The sequence below is a fragment of the Argopecten irradians genome, chromosome 16 (assembly GCF_041381155.1).
Source record: "Argopecten irradians isolate NY chromosome 16, Ai_NY, whole genome shotgun sequence".
NCBI lineage: Eukaryota > Metazoa > Mollusca > Bivalvia > Pectinida > Pectinidae > Argopecten > Argopecten irradians.
Window position 1 is genome coordinate 30,657,065 of NC_091149.1, and position 12,347 is coordinate 30,669,411.

Below are 12,347 nucleotides of genomic sequence, written 5' to 3' on the forward strand. Positions count from 1 at the left end.
TACGACGTCATTCAAGTGTATAGGATTCTCAAGATATTGACAATTCAGGGAAGGATATATTCGATATTGTGGAAAACAACAGGACAAGGGGAAACACACCTCCAAAATCAGGCAGCAACACTCTAGATTGAACTGCAGGGAAAAAAATTCTTTGGTGTCCGAGTTATTAAAGACTGAAATACATTACCAAATGATGTGTCAAATGCACAATCATTGAACATCTTCAAGTCAAGGCTTAACAATCACTGGAGAGGAATAGATATCAAATTCAACCCTAACTGCTGTTGATACAGAACAAGTGACATTTTTTAAATGGAGAAGTTCAACAGAAACAATTCAGAGTTATAAGTGGAAATGTGAACTTTCACTACTACTACAACAGCCTTGCAGGTAGGGCGTTAGAATTGTACCTGCTGCCCCTATTGCATGATCGTAAAAGGCGACTCTTCCTACCTGACTTTATCCTTCCTAACGCCTCCCTTAAGCTTGGCACCGCCTCACTTTTGGCATTTAGTTGAGCGTTCGCCCCTGTGAGGTAGGCTCTGGGTTCTGTCCCCTGGCCGAGACACACCAAAGTCTATAATAATGGTAGTTTCTGCTCCTGATTAGCGCTGAGCAAAAAGGGAGTGGGACGACTGGTTCGCCCGTTGTCAGTATAATGTGACCGGGTGGGGTGTGTTGCTTGGTGTCTTCGGCGGCATGCTCCAGTGATATAGCACTATAAAAAGGGCAGGAGTTCCACTATACAAGAAGACACAACATGAATATACCGCAGTCTCCCGAAACACGCACCTCGCACAACATACACGCAACACATCGCATACATGGGAGGCCGTCCTTACATGACCATAGCTGTTAATAGGACGTTAATTAATCAAACAAACAAACAAATCACTACTACAATGAGTCGATGTGGAACCATGTTAAATACCTTAGTGATTTGAAATCATTGCGCATGCGCAACCCTGAATGCATTGATGAAGAAAATGTCAAGGTGGTCAAGAAGCTTACCGCTGAAACAGGAGGATCCGGTATATCAGATATATAGGGTATTGTGCTACGGATTTTTTTTCGGGATGCAATTAATTAGTTTTTATGTTTTTAACTTGAAGTAAAATTAAAAGCTCAATATTTTCAATGGTGGCGTTATAAGTGTTGTTAGAGTGCGGAATATACAAGAGAACAACAATCAGCAGTCTTTCACTTTTAATGGCGTCCGGATACAAACTCACATAATATAGCATTATTTTACAAATACTCAACTTGTTAGCTCACCTGGCCCGAAGGGCCGGTAAGCTTATGTCATGACGCGTCATCCGTCTGTCCGTCCGTCAACATTTCCTTTAAATCGCTACTAGTCATAGAGTTCTGCATGGATTGTAACCAAATTTGGCCACAAACATCCTTGGGGGAAGGGGAACATACCTTGTATAAATTTTGGCTCTGACCCACCGGGGGCAGGGCCCAGTAGGGGAAATAGAGGTAAATCCTATAAATCGCTACTTGTCCTAGAGTTCTGCATGGATTGTAACCAATTTTGGCCAGAAATATCCTTGGGGGAAGGGGAACAGAAATTGTATAAATTTTGGCTTTGACCCCCCCCCCCCCTAAAGGCAGGTGGGGCGTAGCCCAGTAGAGGAAATAGAGGTAAATCCTATAAATCGCTACTTGTCCTAGAGTTCTGCATGGATTGTAACCAAATTTGGCCAGAAATATCCTTGAGGGAAGGGAAACAGAACTTGTATAAAATTTGGCCCTAATCCCCGGAGGCAGGAGGGGCGGGGCCAAATAGGGGAAATAGAGGTAAATCCATGTAATTCGCTTCTTGTCCTAGAGTTCTGTAGGAATTGTTACCAAATATGGCCAGAAACATCCTTGAGGGAAGGGGAACATGACTTATATAAATTTTGGCTCTGACCCCCCGGGGGCAGTTCCCAGTAGGGGAAATAGAGGTAAATCCTATAAATCGCTACTTGTCTTAGAGTTCTGCATGGATTGTAACCAAATTTGGCCAGAAATATCCTTTGGGGAAGGGAAACAGAAATTGTATAAATTTTGGCTTTGACCCCCCGGGGGCAGGAGGGGCGGGGCTAAATTGGGGAAATAGAGGTAAATCCTATAAATCGCTACTTGTCCTAGAGTTCTGCGTGGATTGTAACCACATTTGGCCAGAAATATCCTTGGGGAAGGGGAACAGAAGTTGTATAAATTTTGGCTTTGACCCCCCAAAGGCAGGTGGGGCGGAGCCCAGTAGAGGAAATAGAGGTAAATCCTATAAATCGCTACTTGTCCTAGAGTTCTGCATGGATTGTAACCAAATTTGGCCAGAAATATCCTTGAGGGAAGGGAAACAGAACTTGTATAAAATTTGGCCCTAATCCCCGGAGGCAGGAGGGGCGGGGCCAAATAGGGGAAATAGAGGTAAATCCATGCAATTCGCTTCTTGTCCTAGAGTTCTGTAGGAATTGTTACCAAATATGGCCAGAAACATCCTTGAGGGAAGGGGAACATGACTTATATAAATTTTGGCTCTGACCCCCCGGGGGCAGTTCCCAGTAGGGGAAATAGAGGTAAATCCTATAAATCGCTACTTGTCTTAGAGTTCTGCATGGATTGTAACCAAATTTGGCCAGAAATATCCTTTGGGGAAGGGAAACAGAAATTGTATAAATTTTGGCTTTGACCCCCCGGGGGCAGGAGGGGCGGGGCTAAATTGGGGAAATAGAGGTAAATCCTATAAATCGCTACTTGTCCTAGAGTTCTGCGTGGATTGTAACCACATTTGGCCAGAAATATCCTTGGGGAAGGGGAACAGAAGTTGTATAAATTTTGGCTTTGACCCCCCAAAGGCAGGTGGGGCGGAGCCCAGTAGAGGAAATAGAGGTAAATCCTATCAATCGCTAGGTGTCCTAGAGTTCTGCATGAATTGTAACCAAATTTGGCCAGAAATATCCTTGGGGGAAGGGGAACAGAACTTGTATAAATTTCGCTCTAACCCCCGGGGGCAGGAGGGGCGGGGCCAAATAGAGGTAAATCCTGTAAATCGCTACTTGAACTAGAGTTCTGTAGGAATTGTTACCAAATATGGCCAGAAACATCCTTGAGGGAAGGGGAAGAGAACTTGACATCCCCCCTGGGATAGGAGGGGCGGGGCCCAATAGGGGAAATAGCGGTAGATCCTATAAATCGCACTTGTCCTAGAGTTCTGCATGGATTGAAACCAAATTTGGCTACAAGCATCCTTGGGGAAGGGGAATAGGGTTTGTATAAATTTTGGCTCTGATACGCGACGGCAGAAAGGGCAGGGCCCAATATAGGAAATAGCGGTAGATCCTATAAATCGCTAATAGTCATATAGTTCTGCTTGGATTTTAACTAAATATGGCCAGAAACATCCTTGGGGTTAACAGAATTCGTATTTAGTTTGGCTTTGACCCCCTGGAACAGAAAGAGTGGGGCCCAATAGGGGAATTAGAGGGTAATATTCAAATCCCTTCAGAAAAGAAACAATGAACCTGTATTCAGAACATTCCTATGCATTACAAACCATGTGAGCGATACAGGCCCTCTGGGCCTCCTGTTTGTCTAGGGCATGCAAACATTGGTAATGCATCCAAATTCAAAACAATTGACACTTTATCGTGACTAGAATTGCAGTACTCATTTTAGAGTGACTAATGACCAACGACGGACAATTAACTCATCTCGCTTTACCCTTATACAGAGTAATTAACAGAAATATGACTTTAAAATTGATCCGACCTGTCATGACTAGGATTTTACATGAAATAATATTTAACTCCTGACATACCACATGTAAAAATGACACTAATACAATTTCAACTAGACATGACTAGTAGTAATGAATTGATACAAAAATACCAATATAAAATAGTATAAATTACAACAAAGGTGTATCACTAAGACTCAGTTCAAAATTCAACTGACTTGTTACTTTTATTGAATTTTCAGAAATATTGTTTAATATATAAATATTTTACAAAGTAACTTTGGATCATCCAGTTAGAAATATTTTATAAAATTATAATATTATAAAATGTATATCCTGAAAGTTCTCTATTCTTGATATAAATCATTCAACCAATGTTATTCCCATTGCACATATACTCTTAGCTTTTATTGTAATGATCGTATGGTTACATGACCGATAGTCACTTCCGGTTAAATCATGGTCGCAGACCGGGAGACCAAATGGATTCTGGGTTATATTTCCAGATAAAATTGATAAAGTTTTCAAATTTAACAATTTCAAAAACTTGAACTAAATACCAAAATATAATGTTTAGTGGCCATTTACATGCATTTGCAGATCAGATACTTCTGAAAAAGTAAGTTGAAACTCAAAACCTCATGTTTTCACATAGCGAAGCTGATCTACCCTTCGGAACATAAAAATATAACCTTTCTACAGTTTGTCCACAATAATTACATATTTCTAAATATCAACAATAATTACACATTTCTAAAGATCAACAATGTATTCATGCATATTAGTGTCAAGGCTTAGTTTCCAGCATTAGTTTAAACATATATTAACCTGAAATATACAGGAAAACAGCAATCAGCATTCTTTCACTTTAAATGGCGTCCGGATACTAAGTCACGTGCAAACCAAAACCGATCGATAATATTTTGCTGCCGCAACCTTGCGAGTTATTCCTCTTTCCTCACTGATGCTCCAATTACGTGGTACCATTCATTATTAGCTATTCTACATCATAGGTGATTTAAAAAAATATATGTGGTACAACCACATGACTCAAATAACTATCATTTTTTATTATAACAGTGGTAATGGTGTGAAGTAAGTAACTTTTGTAACTGAAGAAAAATACTAAAACGTCTGCTCGCGTTTTAGATAGTAAAAAATTCCATTTGTCAGCGGTGGACATCTTTAAATGACAACAGTATCACTATATAATATTCAATAGTAAAATGCTGTAATAATGCAGAAAAATGCCTCACAAATATCCTATTTCTATTTGTAAACTGCAAACTAGAGGCCCAAAGGGGCCTGTATCGCTCCCCGTTTTAGGTTATTATCACAAACACTTACGATTTAATACAGCCAAAGTGACCTCACGATTTGTTAAATTTTGAATCCCAACCATATAACGATGGTATCAATACTTCAATGACTATTAGTGTCTGAATACTGAAGTCTCAGAGAAGAAGTTACCTATATAAATGTCATCATATTGACCCCTTTGGCCCCGTTCCTCATAATCCTTGGGGTCGGCCCCATTATTGTATAATTTCGAATCCCAACCCTATTGCTACCACTGCATTATGAGTGCTATCTCATGCTTAGTTTCAAGGAAGTCGTTTGTATTGAAATAGCCAAATTGACCATTTTGGGTCATCCCCTTAGGCCCCAAGGGGGTCAGCCTAACCATTTGTATAATTTCAAAAAGTCTGTAATCCAATATAAAAACCTGGGCTGAATGACACTAGAGAATATCTACAAATTATTCATATTAGGTATTTTTAAAGTAATAATGACACTTCAGCTAAATTTCACCTTCGAAGAATTACCCCTGAAAAAATTATGGCAATACATGTACTAAATATTATTATACATTTAAATAAATACATGTTTTTTTATATGAGAAGAGGCCAAGACTATACAAGTAATCAAATGTTTTGTGCTTTGTTTTTTTTTTTTTTTTGGTTCATATCCGTAATATTTTTTGTTTGTGTTCATTTGCCACACACGTGTGAAAGACATATGTCAGCATTTGTTTATGTTTTGTATATGTTTTGTATGTATGCATGTGTGTTTATGTAGATATGTATGTGCATTTTGTATGTATGTGTGTATGTATGTATGGGGCATATATTTACTTCTTTAAGTAATTCTTATCCTTCAAACATATGTCTATAAGGATGCAGTGTTATATAGAGAATAGCTGTTGATATTACTTCATTGACCCATATGTATGTATGTGTGTATGTATGTACGGGGCATATATTTACTACTGTAAGTAATTCGTATCCTACAGACATATGTCTATAAGGATGCATTGTTATATGGAAAATAACTGTTGATATTACTTCATTGACCCATATGTATATATGTAACTGACGGTGTGTATGAAAATGGTTTAGTTAAATATGTATATATGAAATGAAAATATTTTTTTTCTCTCCCAAATTACAACAGATTATCATAGTTATTATTTTTTCTAGTAGAACTGATTAATATGACAGCGAAAGTGATGTTGGGTGTTTTTTGTTGTTGGTATAAATGTCTATGGTTATAGGATAAATGTGATGAGCTATTATAATAAGGCCCCAACCTTGGCAGCTTTCAGATGTATAGCATGTCTGGAATATTAAATGTTTTTTTTTTGTAAAAAAGGAAGCTCCCAGTCACATTTTGTTAAATTCCGACCAGTAGATGAAAAGAAGTGGATTGTTGACGGACCAGGTGAGCTAAAAGTAAATTAATGATTATAATAATATGAACAGGTTGGTGTCATGATTATCGCATGTTAAGTGGCGAACTGTCAATAGCGGAAGTTAGCAGATGTGCACGCCTCTACCGGAGATGGGTCCAACAAGCTCATATCTTAATAATGCCGCTTCTCTCAGCCAATAGCGGAAGCCAGCAGATGTGCACGCATCTACCGGACCCAACATGCACATGTTTTAATATCAATAAGCCGCTTGTCTCAGCAGTTTGTTGTTCCCTATATAAAGCCATTAGCGACTTTCAAAAAACCTGGTTTTTTGGTCTCCAGTGTCAACAAACGAAATGCCGAAATAGAAACTCAGACACATATCACAATATTATCGTATGGGGACGAGATTGGTTACCTGATTAGGCATGTTATACATTTATCCTCATATATATCAACGCCATTTCAGTCCCTCATGTATGCAAGGTGTACATTAGAGTTTGCTCATGGGATTTCATGTTATGTGAACTTGTTGGAAAAGAGAGCAGTCCGTTTAAAAGACTTTAAATCTCCATTTCTCATGTGATTTCACAATACACCACCTTGTATACGCCCATGTAAACATCGTGTTTTTAGAACGCAATCGTCTACTTTTACCATGATATGTTTTAAAATAGGTAATTGTCATATTTTATTCAATTCTTTGATCTCACCTATGCGTGGTGTAAAAATACATCGCAACCGATTAATATCGGTTGTCATATTGTTGACATGCATTGGGTGTTCTAGCATATATGTAACCAATAGTGCGCGTTAGCACATCTTGATATATAATAGTTTTAGCTTGATGTATTTTAAGCAACGATAGTGAAGTTAAAAATGTATTCTTCTGTGGTTTCAGTCCCTTTGAAGTCTCGTTTCGACATAGATAAAAAACGTTATGAGATTTTCAAATACGATTTATCAATATCTGTAGCATATGACCAGTTACCCCAGTTTTGTCAAAAATAAAATTTCTATTTTTAGTAGATTTTTTATAAAGCAATTTTGAGAAATGGCCCATTTGGCGGCCATTTTGAAATCGTGTCTTTTTTGGCTTTGAGTAGAACCATCGTTTTACCATTTTTAGTTCACCCGAGACGAAGTCTCAAGTGACCTATTCTAATCGCCTTTTGTCCGTCGTCATGCGTCGTCCGTCGTATGGCGATTAACAATTTATTTATTCGACTTCTTCTCCAAAACTACTCAGCCAAAATTCTTGAAATTTTGCAGAAACCTTCCATAACCAAAGGTCAACGAAATTAATGAATTATATGGTCTCAGCCCCCAGGGGCCTGAGGGGTGGGTCTAAAAGGGGTCAAATAGGTTAAAACTTCAAAAATCTTCTGAAATTCGAGAATGGTAAAATCAAATACTTTTCATAGATTGAAAGGTCTTGAGGTCCTTTACAAAAAATGTGAATTATATGACCCTGGGGTCTTGCGTTCTCCCCCCCCCACCCTGGGGAGGGGGTCAAGTTTAATATAGTTCATATAGGGAAAAGACATTTTGTAGCATTATTTGGTCATTTTGTAATAAGAAGTAAGTCAAAAGTTGTCAGAATTATCAGTATGAGATGGCCATTGAATCCTACTAGCAATTTTTCCACGACTGACGCCCAGGGGCCTGAGGGGTGGGGTTAAATATATGGAAAACACATTTTTGAGCATTATTTGGTCATTTTAATAGCAAATGAGTCAAACTTAGAATTATAAGCCTAAGATAGTATTTTAACATCATATCCATATTGGTCCTGGCCATCCATCAGGGGCCAATATGGATGACGGGGACAAAATTGATCAAAATGGCTAACATTTCAAAAGTCTCCTTCTGAATTCACAAATTTGATGGAACCAAGTACTCTTCATATATTAGAAGGTCTTTTTATGGCCCTTTACAAAAATTGTGAATTTCATGGCCCTGGCATCTCGGACTTTACCCTGGGGAGGGGGTCAAATTTACTATAGTTTATGTAGGAAAAGCACATTTATGAACATTATTTGCTGCTTTGTTTTCATAGGAAATTAGTCAAACTTTGTTAGAATTATTAGCCTGAGAAAGCATTTTAACATCATAAACATAATGGTCCTGGCCGACCCCCAGGGGTGGGGCTAAAAGGGGTCAAATTGGCTAATTTTTCAAAAATTTTTTTTTTTTTTTTTTTTTTTCACTCAGATAAGAGAATATTCACTTTTATGAGCAAGTTGCTTATCATTCTCAATTATTTTTTTTCTAACTTACTGTTGTTTTCTCAATATATCTCTTCATTCTAACACAAAACATACTTAAAAAAAAAACAAAAAAAACCACACAACCAAATACATACACTCATATACATACACCCTTACATAGATACATACATACAAACAAACATGCGCACCCTCATACACACACACACACACACACACACACACACACACACACAATCACACACACATACATACACCCTTACATACATACACATACATACATACAAACAAACATACGCACCCTCACACACACACACACACACACACACACACACACACACACACACACACACACACACACACACACACACACACACACACACATACATACATACATACATACATACATACATACATACATACATATGTACATACATACATACATACATTGTACATACATACACACACATACATACTAACATATATATCTACGTACAAAACACGCGCCACGCAAGCGGACACAGATCCATACATCATCCAACAATTCATTCAATCATATCAAGTAGTACCGTTATCTTTTTTTTTTTTTTTTTTTAACATCTTGTATACTTACCATCTGATGATTTTGCATTTGCTCATTGTTTATATTCTCATTTCATCATAGTGGTTTTATATTTATTTTTTTACATTTCATTACATTTAAATATCTTTTTTTTTGCGTTCTCATACAGCATTCAGTATATTGCAAAAATATCTTTCATTTTTTCATCCATTTTTATACATATTGTGTATAGTACAAATTATTTCACTAATTTAAAAAATAGTTTCCTTATAAGTATTTTATACGTTACAATCAATAAGTTCACTAACAGTCTGATCAATCCTACCGATAGTCAAATTTCAGTGTTGGTCGTATCAACTCTTGCCACATCGATTTGACAATCGGTACAATTGATCAGGCTTTTCTATATTCAATTCAATAGATATCAGCAGATATCTTATTTGCTAAATATTGCATATCTTACAGAAAGTTATGTAATAGTGACATATCTTGGTAAAAAATTCCTTTTCAATTCATACCTAAATAATTGAAGTATATCTACGTGTTTCGTTCTTGATTCACTGAGATGATACCATTTGTATATTACGAAGCCAATCAATGATAAAAGAATGTTAATATCATAATAAGCATCATAAGCCATTTTATAACCCAAAACTAAATATTTCAATTTTTTTAAGTCAATGGTGTATCCAAGTTTATTCATCGATTGTTTTATATGGTGCCAAAGTGGATCTACACAACAACACTCGATAAAATAATGATTGTAGTCATCCCTTATATTGCAAATATGACAGTTTTCGCACTCTTTAATGCGCCATCTTTTTAATAAGACACCATTAGGAACAATGTTATGAAATAATTTCCAACGAAAACATTTTTCATCATTTTCAAGTATTACATTAAAAACAAAACGAAATAGGTTAGGTAAATAGTAAGTCTCTTCTACAATATTTAACATATCTTTCCATATAGTAAGATTACGACTAAAAACACCTTTTTTTCGTCTTAATATATCATAAATGTGACGGTTATTTATTTTTGTTAAAGATATTACACAGTGTTTAATAGAATTATATAGGCAAACGTCTTTCCATAAGATTTGAACTACTGACTTAGATTTTTCTGTATTTAGCTCCTGCAACCAAATTCTAGGTATGGCACGTTTAATAATTGATAATTCCGCGATCCAGTTTCTTTTACTTTTTAATTTCTGATATATAAGATTTTCATCGATACTTCCGTTCTTTCCAATTATATCATTTATATAAATTAAACCGGAATCACACCAATTTTTAAAATATAAAGCTTTGCCATTAAAGGTTATATACTTATTACCCCATATTACTTGCTGTTTGATTTCTCTGAAGTTTTTTTTAACTTTTGTATCGGATTGTGTTTTATACCAAGCAATAAGCAGATCCAAATAAAAATCAGTAATGCAATGTTGTTTTGGCAAAAGCTTAATGGATCCAGTGTTCATTTTGAAAAGTAAATCATTCTCCCCAACTCTATCAAAATACAAACGAGGAATAAGTTTCCAATTAGCATCATCTTTACCTAAAAAACGTTTTATCCATGATATACGTAAAACATTAACGTGGCATTCAATATCTCTTACATTAAGCCCACCCTTTTCAAAATCGCCAATCATTATATTTCGCTTAACCTTATCGGGTTTTCCCTCCCATATGAATTGATATATCATTTTTTCTAGAGATGTTATTGTATTACTATCAATCCCAATCGTATTTACAAGGAAAGTTATCTTAGGTATCATCAAACTTTGTATGATAATAGATTTGCCAAGTAAAGTGAGTTTTCTTTTTTTCCAATTCTTTAGTAGAAGGTCTATACTCATTATTTTTTCTTTCCAACACAAATTTGAACACGCCTTGTTATTTCTGCCAAAATAAACCCCAAGAGATTTAACCATTGTGACCCATTTAATACCCGCATGACCTTCATCTTTATTCTTGTTTCTCCCAACAAATATCCCTTCTGTTTTGTCCTTGTTTAATTTCAAACCTGACACATCGCCGAACTCCTCCACCAACTTCAACGCCTTTTCAATGTCATTATATTTCATAAACAATGTTGTGTCATCTGCTAATTGAGATACCTTTATCATCTTTTTATTTATTTTGATGCCGTGCAAATCTTTTTCATTTCGTATTTTACAGGCTAGAAGCTCTGCAGATATCACAAATAATAGACAAGACAAAGGACAACCTTGCCTTATACCACGAGATATCTTGTAACTTCCGGTTAACCAATTATTGTTTTTCACACTTCCCCTAATATCGTTATATAATGTTTTCACCCAATTAATAAAAGATACTCCGAAACCAAATTTTTCTAAACTTTTGAACATGAATTCCCACTCAATCGTATCAAAGGCCTTAGAAAAATCTAAGAATAAAATACAAGCATCATAGTTATTTTTTTCCGAAAAGTCAATTACATCTTGAATTAATCTGATATTATACCCAATGAACCTGTTCTTTATGTACCCATTTTGGTCAGTACTGATAATTTTTGACATAAGAGGTTTAATTCGAGATGCCAAAACATAGGCAGCTATCTTATAATCTGTATTCAAAAGAGAAATCGGTCTCCAGTTACGTAAATTTAAGGGGTCATTTTTCTTATATATAAGTGAGACAATTCCTCTTTTTTGTGAGCTACTTAGCTCACCTCTTCTATAACAATTATTCAAGGATCCTATTACAATTTCACCAATTTTTTTCCAAAACTTTTTGTAGAATTCGGCTGTTAATCCATCACTGCCTGGACTTTTATTTGATTTCATATTGATTACGGCATTTTCACATTCCTTCATTGTTAATTTTCCCTCACAACACATTTTCTCTTCTTCATTAAGTATGTAATTCACTTTACAATTTTTAATATAAGCATTTACTTTGTCTTTATCAGGATTATTCGATTTGTATAAGTTTGAGTAAAAATCTTCAATTCCAGTAAGGATTTTTTCCGGATCTTTTTCAATTTCCCCATCATCAGTTCTTAATTGTGTAATCGTATTTTTCACTTGTCTATTTTTTTCCATACCCAAAAAATACTTAGTATTTTTCTCTCCATTTTCTACCCAATCTACTCGTGCTCTTATTTGGGCCC